The following is an 18,016-nucleotide window of genomic DNA, read 5'->3' on the forward strand; positions in this document are numbered from 1 at the left end:
ACAAATATAAAAAACTAATAAAACTTCCAGGAACACAACTAAATTATTACTACTTTAGTTTTTTATTAAAATTAAAATGGAAAAGACAAAAAATAAATAAATAAAATAAAATAAAACAATACCTTTTTTATAAAAATTATAATAGAATCTAAATAACAAAAAGAATGAAAACTATATACAAATATTTTTAAAAAAGCTAACACAATTTTCAAAAACTTATATAAAACTAAATATAATAGTATCTAAATAAAAAAGAAAAAACAAAAACCTAATAAAAATGACAGAAGCACAACAAAATTACTTCTACTTTAAGTATACTAAAATGAAAATAAAAAATACAAATAATACAATTAAATAATACAATTTTATTGAACATTAAAATAGTATCTAAACAAAAAAAGAATGAAAACTACATGTTAAAAAAACTAATAAAAATTCCAGAAACACAACAAAATTACTTCTGCTTTAACTATACTAAAATGAAAAATACAACTAGCTAAATAAACAAATAAAATAATACAATTTTAATAAAAAATTACAGAGTATCTAAATAAAAAGAATGAAAACTAAATACAAATATAAAAAAAAAAAACTAATACAAATTGCAGAAACACATCAAAATGTAAAAATACAAAAAATTCTAATAATAAAATAAAATACAAATTTTGGTAACACTTTATTTTAATGTCTCTTAACTAGTTGCTTATTAGCATGCATATTACTAGAAAGTGAGCTATTTATTAGTACTAATTAAGCACATATTAATGCCCTATTCTACCTGACCTTGTTCTACATCCCTAATCCTACCCAATACCTAAACCTAACAACTACCTAACTAATTATTAATAAGCAGCAAATTAGGAATTTATTGAGGGAAAAGTCTTAATTAATAGTGAATAAGTGTTCCCTATTCTAAAGTGTTATTAAAATTTGTAGTAGTATCTTATTGTTACTAATATAACATTAGTAACCAGATGGGTTGCAATTTGTATTTTTATCATTAATCTCGAACACTTTCCATCGTAGCAGCAACTTCAGCACGAACAAGCACTAGCAAACAATAGAATTGTATTTGACCTCTTCTCGCTCCCTCACTTTTTTTTTTTCAGATCCCCGTCCTGCTTGCCCCATCCCGCCTCGTTCCAGGACTGTTCTGGATTTTCAGAGCTGACTGGCAGTGCGTTAGTTTTCGTTATTCCTTCAGCAGTGAGTCAGACCACCCTGTGCAGGCGTATGAAATAATTCTGGCTGTGTGTTGATAGACTGAATAAAATAATTTTGGCATTGACGGGTATAATTGTAAAGGCAAGTGTTACAAATTCTAACGCGCTATTAAATACGTCAAAAACTCCAGGGGTGAAATCAAATCCACGTAAGAACCAGTTCAAGTTGTTTTGTTTTGGCAGGCGTACCTTTAATAACCGTCTCCAGGGCGGAAATTACAAATTAGAAACAGATAGCCGTTTACACATCAGGCCTAATTTCCAAAACACCAGGCGACAAACCTTCACGGCAAACCTCGTTTCGAGCCATTTTAATCGATGAACAAAATGATTTAGAATCTTTCCTTTGGTTGTAAGTCTTTCAGAGGGCTAACATTAAGAAGTACATCGATTTCGACTTTCGCCCAGCTCTGCGTTTCACAGCTGGGCCTGGTTTTGAACCCTTTCTGACATTCCCACCACCCGGCTGAACACGTCTCCGAATTTGATCCGGTTTGGAGGTTCTGCAGTACATCAGCGTCAAGACCCAGAGCTGACATTTGGCCCTTTTTTAAAAGACCGCTGGCACTTAAAGTAAACGTTGTGTATACAACTTAATTAAACTGTTTTTCTGGAGGGCGTCGGAGACATTAGCAGGTCTCTTAAGAAAGCGTGAAAAGCGTCTTTTTCTCGCGCGCTCCGATTTCTTTTCTTCCAGAGCTTTTCTGTCTCCTATTTCCGTAATTACTGCCACATGCAGGAGGTTCTGCTCTGACACAAACAGAGAAAGCCTGGATCTCTTGACCCTCCCCAGATTGATACGTCAACTCGGGTTTTGACAAGAGGAGACGTTTCTTTGGGTTTGCCGTGTGTAATCCGACCAAGATTAAAGTCAGAATGGCTGTCCAGAACATTTGATATTCCATTAGCTGGAGGATAGTCACTCTTTATTTGTTGAAGCACCACATTAACGACGCATGTTTGCTGACCTTGGAAAGAACCGACTCAAATGTTATCATCTGCTGTCACAATTATGAGCACCGTTAGGTTTTACTTTTTCGTGTCTAAATAGATCATGTATGTGTATAGTCACACCAGTTCTTGCTGTTAACTAACTGTTAACTCTGATTTTGGCCTTGCTGCTTTTTAGTAGTTAGTAGGATAGTTGTTAACTTTAAGTAGTGGGTTGATAAACAGTACTAATACTAGTAAACAGAAGAACAGGCAACTAATAAAAAGTACTAATGAACAGCCAAAATGCTAGTAATATGCATGCACTTAATACACAGGTTACACTTAATACTTAATATACTTAAAATACTTAATATAATGAGAGTAGGTCACTAAACTAAAGTGTTACTGTGTGTAAATATACTTTTATTGATTGTTATAATGGTCATAAATAGTATAAGTGTATGTCATTTAGTTGCTTTCATGTTTTCATGCATATTGACTATTGCAATCGTCATATATGTATATTACATTGACATTGGAAGCAGTTTTAAGATTGATAAAGTAATTTACTTTTCACTTTATATATATATATATGTGTGTGTGTGTGTGTGTGTGTAAAATGTGAAAAGTTAATTGCTTTCTATATATATACTGTATATATGTGTATAGATATAGATATATGTGTGTGTGTGTGTGTGTGTGTTTATTGTTATATATTAATATTAACAATTCATTCAGATAATTTCTTAACTTTTATGTACTTTACTTTTTTGCGTACACAAAAGTGTGTATGCAGTGAAATCAATTATTTCACGAAAAACAAATCCATTACTTATGACATATAATTATTATTAAGCTAATATTATTTCTAATTAATTATACGAATATTATAAGTAATATAATTATGTTATTATTACTATCTATTACATATTAAACACTTTTATTTTCATATGACAGTAATTATTATTATAATTATTACATTATAAATGAATTAAACGAATAATTATATCAAATAATTATATTTTAATTAAATATGAACACACAATTCATTTAGATATTTAATTTACTTTTTGTTTTGTTTTCTAATTATTATTTATATTATATTTATTTACGTGGATATACAGTGAATATATCATAATATATCGGTTATTTCATGAATAATAAATTCATTTACTTAAAAATAATTAGAAGGTTAATATATTAATGCTGCAATTATAGTAATTGAAATATATTATAAATACTATATATTATATATACTATTCTTTTTATATCACTTATTTACTTTTATGTAAATCTGTGTCTGTGTGTGTATTTGTGTATATATTAAAGTAATTATTATAATAAATTAATTAAATAAACAATTTAGATAATTACATTTTATGTACAGTTTTATTTTTTTATCTAAATTATTGCATGTGCCAAGTGTGTATACAGTGGAAAAAATTTATATTAAAAAATATGGTAACACTTTACAATAAGGTTCATTAGTTAACATTAGTTAACCACATTAGTTAACATGAACTAATAATGAACTGCACTTATACAGCATTTATTAATCTTTGTTAATGTTAATTTTAACATTTACTAATACATTATTAAAATCTTGTTAACATTAGTTAATGCAGCGTGAACTAACATGAACAAACAATGAACAACTGTATTTCCGTTAACTAACGTTAATGAAGATTAGTAAATACAGTAACTAATGTATTGCTCATGGTTAGTTCATGTTAGTTAATACATTAACTAATGTTTAACTAATGAACCTTATTGTAAAGTGTTACCAAAAATATATATATTTAATTTATATATATATATATTTTACACACACACACACACACACACACACACACACACACACACACACACACAGACACACACACACACACACACAAAGTCCTTTATAAGAGTCCTTTCACCCAAAACAGATGTTGACAGTCATCTGGCTTAGTGTAATTGTGCGTTTCTGTGCGCTTGTGTGTCGCACCAAGCCAACTAGCCTCTGTTTAAGATTGCCCTGAGCGTAACCCCAACCCAGCCTTCAACTCCTCTGTAAAATCACCACCAAACCACACACACACACACCTGATACCCCTCATGTCGTCATCAAAGTCCCCCACGCTATTCACTAAATTGAGAAATTGGTTCCAACCCCGAACAGCAAAGGGCTGGTCCCGCTCAAAACGCCACTCGTTTGGTGAAAGTGTTTTCCATGGATAAATTAGCCGGCTAGATAGATACTGTTTCCTTTCATTACTGCTTACTAAAATCAGATGCTGCTGTGGACGTTGTTGGGTGTTTTTTTCCTCCAAAACCACTGATGTCAGTTCATCCGGTCAGCTCCATTTGTTCCTGAAGTAGTGTCACCCAGCATCACATATATATTTATTTATATATAACAGCGCAGAGATGGAGAGCTGCCCCGTTCTCTCTGCCCATACACTGTGTCCCTTTAATCATAGTTTTCATTTCAGTACATTGAAATTTCCCTTACCAAGGACAACGTCATAAATAAAGACAAAAAAGGTTTTGCGGAGGAGAATTTTGTACCTGCTTCGCTTCCTAACTTTTTGTGCATTAGGGATAAAAAAAGACGAGGTGGTCATCTGTGAAAATTTATAATCATTTATTACGCGGCGGGCGGCGAGGCGAAGTAAGTAAAAGCGTGAAGGCAGACATCCATAAAAGGGGACGTGGAGCCCCTAAATGAAAAGCAAAGTGAATTTCTGTATCTTGTCGTAGGTAATGAGGAGCAAGGGCCTTTCTTCTCTGAGGAGTACAGTGCGTTTAGACCGCCACATATATTTGAGAAGGATTTATCTGTGTTTGACACAGAGTGGTACAGGCATGAGTGACCTCAACGCAAATATTTCAGCTCCTTTTGGGGGGGAAATGCATTTTTGGATTGTGTTATTGATTCCATCTGTGTGTACCGACCACTTCATGCTTTGTCCAAACTCAAGTTTGCTCAAAGAATTGAAAAAAGTGAAGTACTGTTATTTATTTATTTACTGCTTGATTGGTCAATTGATTTAAACAAATATTTTTTTTTACTAATAATTACAATTAATACAATTATTATTATTATTATTATTATTATTGTTGTTGTTGTTAAATATGTATTGACATAAATATGAATAATAGTAATAATACATAATACAACAATAATACATACATTTTTGTAAATAAAAACAATAAATACATAAATAAATATCCTTGACTACTTTACTATTTGAAATAGTAATAAAATAATAATAATAGTAATAATTTTTACCAATTATTTATTTAAACAAATATTTACATTTGTAAAAATGTAAGTGTATTATTATTATTATTATTATTACTACTACTACTACTACTACTACTACTACTATTATTATTAAATATGTATTGACATAATTATTTGCAAATTAATTAAAGTTAAAATAAATAAATGAATGAATGAATGAATGAATGAATGAATGTCCATGACAACTTTTCAGAAATATAATAATAATAATAATAATTATTATTATTATTATTATTATTATTATTATTATTATTATTATTATTATTATTATATATTCGATTGATTAAACAAATATTTATTACTAATAATTAATTTAATATATATATATATATATATATATATATAATGCAATATGTATGTCAATACATATTGACAACAGTAAAATATTATTGTTAAATATGTGTTGACATAAATATGGATATTAGTAATAATAAAAATATATGAAATATATATTTTTTAAATACAATAAATACATAAATAAATATGCTTGACTAATTCAATAACAATAAAAACAATTATTACCAATTATTTATGTAAGCAAATATTTATTTAAATGTATAAAAGTATAAAGTGTATTATTATTATTAAATATGTATTAGCATAAATTTTTTAAATATTAAAATAAATATATAATGAATGAATGAAGGTCCTTGACTACTTTACTGTCAGAAATATAATAATAATAATAATATAATAATAATAATAATGATAACAGTTATTGCTGAATATTTATTTAAACAAATATGTATTTAAATGTGTAAAAATGTAAGTGTATTATTAGTAGTAGTAGTAAATATGTATTGCCATAAATATTGCAAACATTTGTTAAAATAAATAAATAAATAAATAAATAAATAAATACATAAATAAATAAACAAATCAATATCCTTGACTACTGTCAGAAATATAATAATAATAATAATAATAATAATAATAATAATAATAATAATAAGAATAACAGACAAAATAAACAAAAAATAAACAAATATTTATTTAAAGAAATGTAGTTATCTAATATATATTTAAATTAATATTTACATTGATAAAAATGTAAGTGTATTTGTATTATTATTAATTATTATTACATTTGTATTGCCATAAATATGAACAAATATTTGTTAATAAATAAATAAATAAATGTCCTTGACTACTTTACTGTCATCTAATAATAATAATAACAACAATAACAATAACAATAGAAATAATAATAGTTATTGCCAAATATTTCTTTAAACAAATGTGTTTATTATCAAATATTTATTCAATCAGATATTTATTTACATTTATAAAAATGAATTTATAATTATATTATTGTTTTTGATATTGTTAAAATAAATATTAACAAATATTAGTTGAAACAAACAAACACATACACAAATAAGCAAATAAATATCCTTGACTACTTTACTGTCAGAAATATACTACTACTACTACTACTACTACTACTACTAATAATAATAATAATAATTATTATTATTATTACAGTTATTACCAAATATTTATTTTTTGGTATTGTTATTATGTATTAAGATAAATATTAACAAATATTTGTTGAAACAAACAAACAAACACAAATAAGCAAATAAATATCCTTGACTACTTCGCTGTCATAATAATAACAATAACAACAAATATTTATTTTTAATATGTGTGTATTTAAATTAATATTTATTTATTTAAATAAAAATATGTATTTATTGAACATATAAATATTAATTTCAACAAATATTTATTTATATTATAACAATTACAATTATTATTAGTACTTGTAGTAGTAGTAGTAGTACCATGCTCTATAATTTCATTTATATTTGCCATTTTGATTTCTATAGACTAGTATGCAAACAATAATTTCTGTATCTGCCTACCACTTCATGCTTCAGGAAGCGTCAGAATGAGCATGTCCTGATTATTAGAATGTGAATGCATCCTGATCTCTGGGGTGCTGAGTGTTTTTAGAACACAAGATTTGCCTTTTCCGACCGGATTCTGTTTTTAAACAACGGAATTGTTTCCCAATTAGTTTCGTTAGGAGATAATTTATGCTTTTTGTTTGATGTATAGCAATACAATCCCTTTGCATACATTTTCACCATTTTAGAGCCGAGTTCAAAAGAAATGTGTTTTTTTCCCCCTCGAAACCCAAAAAACACAATGCATTTAAATGTGCTCCATTTTTCCGTGTTTGTTTTTAGCTGGTCATTAATGAATTACCTTTTTAAACAATTCATCATTATTGTTTTGGTGCCATTTTATTTTTATCTCAATTATATTCTAATTGATCATTTTTCGTAATATGCAAGGGATGTTTTCCCCACTTTGTTCAGAACACAATGGAAGATTAAACACAAATAAGGCCCATGATCAAAAACATGAGAATTCATTTGCAATACTAAATAGGAAATTGACAATCTAATGCAAAACAATGGGATGCCTGCCGCGGTGTCTTTTACCCCCCTGCTATCACTGGGTATTGATTCCTTAGAGGAGTTTTGGGTACTGTAGCGCAGCGCTGAATTCAACATGACTTTAAAGAGAAAACTGGGGTTTAAAACATTTTAAAAGCTGGGTAAAAACTTTTTTACATTTTTTTCACTGTTCACCTGTTTCACAAATTATGATTGACCAGCTCCATATTTTTGTAAGTATTTTTTTATTTACAATAATAATAATAATAATAATTTACAATTCTTAACTTCTGTTAACATATTAATAATTAATAATTACCTATGTAATAATAATAATAATAGTAAAATTAAAAATAATACAATTAATATTTAATGACTTATGTAAACATATAAATATTTATTTAAATAATAAAATTATTATATAGTTTTATAACACAATATTAAATAACAATTGTGAATGATTTCCATAAATAATTGTACAAATATTTATTATTTTATTGATTATTTTATTTATTCATTTTAACATATTATTATTATTATATTAAATATTAATGTACATCACTATTTATTAATTTTATACATATTTTTAAATAAATACTTAGTTATTATCTTAAAAACACCGTATTTAATTTGACAAGAAATTTGCATACTAAAAAATTCTGTGAGGCATTTAAACATATGTTCCCTAGTTTTCATTCATCAGAAATAATTATGATTTTAATATGGCAATGTCAGCTCCAGATATTTGCCAGTTTGGTTTTCATAGCCCAGTATACCAAAAAATTATTTTTCTTATTTTCTCTTATTTCTTGATAGATGTCACTGCTTCTTTGACAGTAGCTGGTAGCGTAGTATGGCCTCATGGGAGATCTGCGGCTCCCCAGCGGTGATGAAATGAAGAGGGTTGGCATCACAGGCAACAACACAGTGGACATCTGGAGCACACCTCCAAATCATGTTGTCAATGATGATGCATTGTGATCCAGCTGTGGCAAATTGGACGTTCCAAACTCCTGCCTGATTGATGTCACTCTATCACAGCTGTCAGACATGACACACATTAAACTCACAGAGCAAGATACGCCAATAATCTAAAAAAAAAAACAACAGCAACTAAAAAGCATGAATTCTACTAGCAATCGAAAGATTTTGATGTTAAAGTCAATGTAAAGACACTTCAGAGAATTGTTTGTAAATGCATCATTAATGATAGAAATGTATTGCTGGAAATACGTACTGAATTGTGGAGTTTCTCAATGACGCACTAGAGCCACTGAGCTTGGGCCCTCCATTCACACTAATATGACTAGAGCGTATTAGCTTCAGTGGTTCGCCTGCTCAATCGCGAGTTACTGTCATTACCATTAGTTACTAGCTAGCAATGCCTTCGTCACGTAAATGCATATTACCTGGTTGCGATAATTTACAAAGCAGCTTGGTCTCTTCATTTAAATTAAGCTGCTAGAGGAAGCATCCATTCAGGTTATAGCAGTATTTGACAGTTCATTCAAAATCATTCAAATATGGCTGGGTGGTTAATAGTACATTTTTTCTGTGTTGTGACAAACTCAGAACACATACAGTTTGTTGCGAAAGTATTCATACCCCTTCATTTTGTTTCACGTTTTGTTATGTTGCTGCCTTATGTTAAACTGCTTTAACTTACTATTTGTTTCCACATCAATCTATACTCTGTACATCATAATGACAAAGCACGAAACAGAGTCGTGACAGCTTTGCAAATTTAAAAATAAATGTAAAAATTTAGACAAATTTAAAAATGTATTAAAAATAAAACTGAAATAAATACATAAATACCCCTAACTCAGTACTTAGTTGAAGCACCATTACAGCCTTAAAGGAGTTCACTTTCAGAACAAACATTTACAGATAATGTATTCACCCCCTTGTCATCCAAGATGTTCATATCTTTATTTCTTCTGTCATAAAGAAATTATGTTGTTTGAGGAAAGCATTTCAGGATTTCTCTCCATATAATGGACTTCTATGGTGCCCCTGAGTTTGAACGTCCAAAGTGCAGCTTCAAAGGAAAGAAGGGTCTTATCTAACAAAACGATCGGTTATTTTCTTAAAAATAATTTTGGAAGTTCAAACTCAGGGGCACCATAGAAGTCCATTGTGAGAGAAATCCTGAAATGTTTTCCTCAAAAAACATAATTTCTTTATGACAAGGGGGCGAGTACATTATTTGTAAATTTTTGTTCTGAAAGTGAACTACTCCTTTCTTTTTGGGTATGATGTGACAAGTTTTGCACATCAGCATTTGGCAATTATCTGCCATGTCTCAATGATGCACTGGAGCCGTTGAGCTTGGCCCTCCAATAACACTATAATAACTAGCATTTTTTTTGTTTTACATTTTCATACCTCATTTTTTTATTTGCCATTTTTATCATTCAAGTTTGGCTGGGTAGTTAGCAACACATTTTTCTGTGGTGTGACAAACTCAGAACACAAACAGTGTCTTGCGAAAGTATTCTTTTTTCATGTTTTATGTTGCTGCCTTATGTTAAACAGCTTTATATGACTTGTTTGTATACACCAGAGGTTCTCAACTCTGGCCCTCGAGGTCCACTTTCCTGCAGAGTTTACCTCCAACCTTGATCAAACTCACCTGCCTGCAACTTTCTAGTAATGATGAAGAGCTCGATTAGCTTGTTCAGGTGTGTTTGATTTAGGGTTGGAGCTAAACTCTGCAGGAAAATGGACCTCGAGGGCCAGAGTTGAGAACTCCTGGTATACACCATACACCATAATGACGAAGCACAAACAGAATTGTGACAGCTTTGCAAATTTATTAAAAAGAAAACTTTGAAATAAATATATCGCTTAAGTATTCGTACCCTTAACTCAGTACTTGGTTGAAGCACCTTTACAGCCTTAAGTCTTTTTGGGTATGATGTGACAAGTTTTGCACATCAGCATTTGGCAATTATATGCATTTCTTCTTATTCACCTCTCAAGTTCTGTCAGCTTTGACAGGGAATGGCAGACATTTTCAGGTTTCTCCAGAAATGTTTGAATGGGTTCAAGCCCAGGCTCTAGCTGGGCCACTCAAGGACATTCACAGAGTTGTCTATAAGCCACTCTTGCTGTGTGCTTAGGAGCATTGTTCAGTTGGAAGGTGAACCTTCTGCGCAGTCTGAGGTTCTGAATGCTCTGAAATGGGTTTTCATTAAGGCCATCTTTCCTTTTACTCTGACAAATCCCTCTGTCCTGCCACTGAAAAACAGCCCCACGGACTTCCGGTGCGGTGCTACAACAAGATGGTCGCATAACAGCGAGCTCCTGCAAGTCGGTTAGGAAAAAGTACCTCCTATCATTATAAATAGCGCTGATATCATTTCAATTTAAGTATGGACGGAGGGAGAAAGCTAAGGAGTCAGAGGACGAACAAGAATGATTCACAACAAAACCCAGAAGTGAACGAGTCTACTGAGCACGAGGAAGACGACGACGACAACGGGGAAACAATGCTAGGTGTAGCTAGCACTGATCAGAACGCGCTGCTTCAAGCACTAGCAATGCTTCATACAGAGTTAAAAGACTTTAAACAAGGAATGAGACGAGACCTGGACGAATTTAAAAACGACGTCAAGAAAGTTCTGAAAGACGACCTCGCGGAGTTTAAAGGTGAAGTTTTGCAGGAGCTCCAGAGCCAAAATGCTAACATAGCTGAGGCACAAACCCGAATAGCTGATGTGGAGTCGGCCTGCTTGGAGATGAAAGAAACGCTACTGGCGGTGGTGAAAGAAAACACGCAGATGCGGGACAAAGTTGTCGATCTGGAGAGCCGTTCAAGACGAAATAACATCAGAATTTACGGGGTGCCAGAAGGAAAAGAAGGAGGATCTGTCATTGAGTTTGTTAACGAGTTGTTTAAACGCCACCTGGCCCTGCCGGAGGGAATCGAGCTCCGTGTCCAGCGGGCACACAGAGCATTAATCCCAAAGCCAGCTGCTGCAGCTTCCCCGAGATCAATAATTGTTAACTTTTTGGAGTTTCACATTAAAGAGTTGGTCCTAAGGAAAGCGTGGCAACAGAAGATTGAGATTAACGGCAAAAGACTTTACTTTGATAACGACTACGCGACAGACGTCATGGAGAGGCGCAAGACATACGGACCCATCAAAGCAGCTCTGAGGGAGAAGGGGATCCGGTACCAGACGCCCTACACGAAGATGCGGGTGCACTGGGACTCCGGTCTGGTGATATACAGCACAGCGGAGGAGGCAGCTCGGGACCTGAACCGACGCGGAATCAGGGTGAAGGTGATGACCAAAGTGAACGTCGCAGCGGCCGCGGAGGAGCGTCTGAACGCAGCGATGCCATGGAAACGTACCACCAGCGCTTCTGACAACACAGCTCTACGTGCAAGAGAGAGGCTGACGGAGTTTAGACGAGACACAGACCAAGGGAACCACAATGGATGAAAAGATATAGACTACGTCGCCGGGTGAACCCAAATATTATTATTATTATTTTCTACTTCAAAAAGATATTTATTTTTGTAATATAGAGTGTTAGTACACACACATCTGGGTCATACTATTTAATGACTCACGACTTAAGTTTATAGATCAGTAAAACCGATAAGAGGGAGAGTTCTGTAGCAAGCACTAAATGTTGGACAATTCTAGTATTTGTGGGTTTTTTCTCACAACTAGGGAGGGCCCCTACTACAGTGAGGCACTAAACCCTCCTCCCACCAACAGGGACCACAAGGGATGGATAAGTACATCTCCTTTTTGGAAGCCACTTTGTTCAGTGTTCAACTGTTGTTCTTTGATTTTGTTTTTTATGTTCAGAGTTGGATTGCCGCACAAACTCATTAGAAATGATAGAGTATAATATTAAAATACTGTCGTTGAATATTAACGGTTTAAATAATCCTGTGAAACGGCAGAAGGTGATGACAAAATTAAAGAAGGATAAATCACAGATTATTTTTTTACAAGAAACACACCTGTCTAGTCAGGAAAGTGAAAAGCTTAAAAGGTTTGGCTATACCAACTCATTTCATAGTTCATTCCGCCATGGATGTAGAAGAGGTGTGATCATACTTATCCCCAACACAGTGAAATTTGAATGTATCAAAAAAATTAGTGATAAAGAAGGGAGATTTATTATTGTGAAGGGAAAACTGGAAAACGAAATGGTGACATTGGTAAACGTATATGCTCCACCTAATAGTGCAAAACAATTCTTTAAAACCTTATTTGATACCATGATTTTAGAAATGGACGGAGTATTAATATGTGGTGGTGACTTTAATATTGTGATGAATAGTAATCTAGATACGACAAACAAGAATAAACATACCAACCATGTTACGAGAATGGTCAAGAGAACACTTAAAGAATTTGGGATAGTTGATACATGGAGGGAGCTACATCCTTCTAAGAGAGATTACACACACTATTCACCCCCTAACAACAGCTATGCTAGAATCGATCACTTCTTTATGAACAAGATTGATTTATATAGGGTAGAGAAGTGTGAAATCCAACAAGCAGATGTATCTGATCATTGTCCGGTTCATCTTGAAGTCAATTTGAAAGTGCAAGAGAAAAATACGTTATGGAGGCTAAACGTGGGAATACTAAATAACAAGTCAAGTGTGGAGGAACTAAAGAAAGACATCATAACCTATCAAAATGAAAATGATAATGGAGAGGTTACCCCTGTTATTTTATGGGACGCTCTTAAAGCAGTTATAAGGGGAAAACTGGTTGCTAAGACGGCAGCAATTAAAAAAAACAGAGAGGAGGATTATAAAAAGGAAAAGGAGAAGCTGTTTGTAACTGAACAGCAACACAAAACCACACAGGACCCCTCATTGCTTCCAAAAATTAAGGAAATTAGGAATAATATAGATAAAATACTAACCACAGAAATTGAAAAGAAGACACGATTTCTAAAACAATCCTATTATGAAGTGGGACCAAGGGCAACCAAATTACTGGCAAAACGTTTAAAAAAACAGCAAGCAGATCGGACAATCCACAAGATAAGGGATACAAGTACGAATCAAATAATTTATGACCCCAAAGAGATTGCAACTCAGTTTATGAACTATTATAGAGACTTGTATAGCCAGCCCCCCTCTGCTGACCTCGATCAAATGAAAGCTTTTCTTGAGAAACTGGACTTACCATCAATTGGAAAAAATCAAAATGACCATCTGACTTCACCCATCACAAAAGCAGAGATAGAGAAAGCAATTAACAAACTAAAAACAAACAAATCCCCCGGCAGTGACGGTCTACCATCCGAATGGTATAAAAAATTTTATGTACAGCTTGTACCTCTACTCGAAAAATCATTCAACTATACACTTGAATACGGTGAAATGCCCCCTTCCTGGAAAGAAGCTGTAATATCAGTGATCCCCAAGAAAAACAACAGTGAGACTTGTTCAGACTATAGACCCATATCACTACTCAATGTTGATTATAAATTGTACACCACAATCATTTCAAAAAGGTACGAATACTTTATCAGTGACATTATCGATGAAGACCAGACGGGCTTTATTAAGGGACGTCAAGCCCAAGATAACATAAGGAGAACCTTACATATTATCAACCATATTCTAAAAAAGGGGAAATGTGCAGCCCTAATAAGCCTTGACGCAGAAAAGGCATTCGATAGCGTAAATTGGACTTTTTTATATCAGGTACTTGAGGAATTCGGACTTAATGACAAAGCAGTCAGATGTATTAAAACACTTTACCAAAACCCGACCGCAAGGATAAGAATAAACGGCAGTCTGACGGAGAGCATAACTTTAGGACGATCTACTAGACAGGGCTGCTGTCTCTCTCCAACCTTGTTTGCAATTTTCATAGAGCCCCTGGCACAAGCAATCAGGCAAAATAGAGATCTTAAAGGAATAGAGGTCGGGGGAGAGGAACATACCATTGGACTTTTTGCTGATGATGTGGTCTGTTTCTTAGAGGACCCAGACACATGCATCCCCATACTAATAAACCAACTAGAGATGTTTGGCTTTTGTTCTGGATACAAGCTTAACTTGTCCAAAACACAGATTCTAACTTTCAACTACTCCCCATCCAAAATTATACAACAAAAACATAAGCTGAACTGGAGAGCAACAAAAATGAAATATCTTGGGGTCACTTTAACACAAAACATTGATGATCTATTTGAAGTTAATTATGCCAAACTGGATAAGGAAATTAAGAGCGATTTGGACAGGTGGGCTATCCTTCCATTAGACATTGGTTCACGAATAGAGACCATAAAAATGAGTGTTCTACCCCGACTTCTTTACCTCTTTCAGTCACTACCCATTGAGATACCCGAAAAACAATTCAGATTGTGGGACAGAATCATTTCAAGGTTTATATGGAATGGTCACAGACCGAGAATCAAATTTGAAACATTACAGATTGGAAAGGATAAGGGGGGTTTGGCACTGCCAAACCTCAAGGGATATTTTCAAGCTGCACAAATTAGACATGTAATTTGTTGGTGTGACAAAGAATATGTAGCCAAATGGAAGAATTTAGAAAAACTGGTACAAGGAAGAGAAATTCAAAGTCTTATTGGAGACAGAGAAGAAACAATGAGTGTAATTAAACAGGTGAATACAGTCACTCAGTTCACGCTAAAACTATGGTTTAATCTGGTACGAAAGTATAAACTAGAGAAAGAGCTCGGACTGCTTCGGTGGATATCTTATGACAAGGGTTTTGCCCCTGGTTCTCTTGACCAAAGATTTAAACAATGGATTCCTAATGGATTAACAGCGATATGTACAGCAATCAAAAATGGGAATTTCATGAGCTTCCAGGAGATTAAACAAAAATATGATTTAAGTAACCAAGATCATTTCAGGTATTTGCAGATAAGGAACTTTTTCAATAAAGAAATAAAAAATAGTGTAAATCTGGACAAAAATTTAATAATCAAAACCATAACTGAGGCCTACAACGGAAAGAAATTCAGAATAATCTCTACAATTTATGGGCATATAATGGAAGCAAGAGGGAATACGACGACATATGTTAAACTGAAGTGGCAGATTGAGCTGGGTGTGAACATATCTGATGATGAATGGTCACATATATGGAAAACACAGCAGTCAACAACATCATCACGTGTTTGGAGATTACATTGCTGGAAAAATTTAATTCGATTTTTTATAACACCCAAAATTAGGAATAAACATACTAAATTACCACAGCCATGCTGGAGAAGCTGTGGAGATGTAAATGTGAACCATTCACATGTGTTCTGGCTCTGTCCTAAAATCACAAAATTCTGGGAAGATGTTCATTTGGCTATAGGCAGAATTTTGGGTTATGATGTATCCAAGTCTTGTACATTATTATATCTTGGTATCATTACGGAAAATGTTGTGTTGAAAGATGATAGATACATATTGAAAATTATGTTAGTAGCCTGTAAAAAGGCAATCACAAGAAAATGGTACAAGACAGACCCACCGTCACAGGAAGATTGGTTGAAGGTTATGGACGAAATACATATTATGGAACAACTGACTTATAAAATAAGGACTCAAGAGGATCAATACTGCCGGAAGTGGGAGAAATGGACTGAATACATAAAAACGACAGGACAAGGACCATGTTGTCATTGAAAATGATCAAACTGTAGATGCATGGTGATCCAACTTGTTCTTTTTTACATTTTATTTTTAATTTTATTTTATTTTTATTTGTTTGTATTGTTGTTGTATAATGTTTAAGCAATGCTAAAGAAAAACAATAAAAAGAAAGTGTCAAAAAAAGAAAAACAGCCCCACAGCATGAGGCTGCTGCTAACCACACTTTACTTTTGGGATGCTACTGTCCAGGCGATGAGTAGTGCCTGGTTTCTTTCCAAAATTATGCTTGGAATTGAGGTTCATCGGACCAGAGAATTTTGTTTCTTACAATCTGAGAGTTCTTTAGATGGTTTGTTGCATATTCCAAGAGTGTCTTCACTGAGGAGAGGATTGAATCTCGCCACACCACCATAAAGCCGGTGATCGGTGGAGTGTTGCAGTGATGTTTGTCCTTCTGTAGGTTTCTCCTATCTCCAAATATGATCATGGAGCTCAACTAGAGTGACCATCAGCTTCTTGGTAACCAGTCTAACCAAAGCCCTTTTCCATCGATTGCTCAGTTTGGCCAGGAGGCCAGCTCTAGGTAGAGTCCTGGTTGTTTTGAACATCTTCCATATTATGGATAATGGAGGCTACATGCTTCTGTGAACCAAAATTTCTTCTGAACTCTTCCCCAGATCTGTGCATCGACCCAATCCTGTTTCTGAGCTCTACAGGCAGTTCTTTTGACCTCAGGGCTTGTTTTTGCGCTAATATACATTTTCAGTTGTTAGAGCTTTTATTGAGGGGTGTGTGCCTTTCCACACAAAGTGTAGTAACATCTACAATCAATATGAATGATTCTGAGCTAAATTTCAAGTGTCCCAGAAAAGGGTATGAATACTTATGCAACTGAATCATTTCAGTTTTTTAGTTCTAATAAATTTGCAGCATTGGTAGAAACCTGTATGGTGTATGGAATGTATATTGATGTGGAAAACATAAGGCTGCAACATAACAAAAAGTAAAAAAAAAGACTGAAATATTAAACTGTGTTTAATATTTCTTTACATGGACTTTAAGGAATGTAGACCTTGCCTTTGTGAAGTTAACGCATCAAACTAGATGAATACTAAAAAGTATTGACTTCAGTGTGTGTATAGTCTATAGCAAAATAAAACTAAAAAAGCACATAATGGTGTTGACCTTAAGTTAGTACAACTTTTAATTTCCTTGAAAAGCCCTAAAGATGTGCAATTTTCTATATTCAATACCCACGACCATAGAAATAAAGGAAAAATTGGCACTTTTCTTTATTTTACCACCATATGTGCCCTCTTTCTTTACTCAAGGGCAGTTCATTCATGCACCTTTCAGACCTGGCTCTAGAGTTGAAATGGTTTTTCTTTAATTTTATGAGCAAAGACAGATATTTAGTGCGGAGCAAAATCTGTACAGAAATATATACAGATAAGTGGACAATTTGACTTGCTTTGTTGATTTTTACGTGGCTTTGCTAATAAGTCTTTAACAACAATTGAACAATTCAACAAAAATGTCATCATTT

The 18,016-nt window shown here is 33.1% G+C and overlaps 1 protein-coding gene across 1 annotated transcript in view; it reads left to right on the top strand.

The window, feature by feature from the left end:
• LOC141339094 (adhesion G protein-coupled receptor D2) overlaps nt 1-18,016 on the top strand; it is a 114,083-nt gene that overhangs the window by 45,605 nt on the left and 50,462 nt on the right. The window lies entirely within an intron of this gene.

The sequence above is a fragment of the Garra rufa genome, chromosome 7, assembly GCF_049309525.1.
Source record: "Garra rufa chromosome 7, GarRuf1.0, whole genome shotgun sequence".
NCBI lineage: Eukaryota > Metazoa > Chordata > Actinopteri > Cypriniformes > Cyprinidae > Garra > Garra rufa.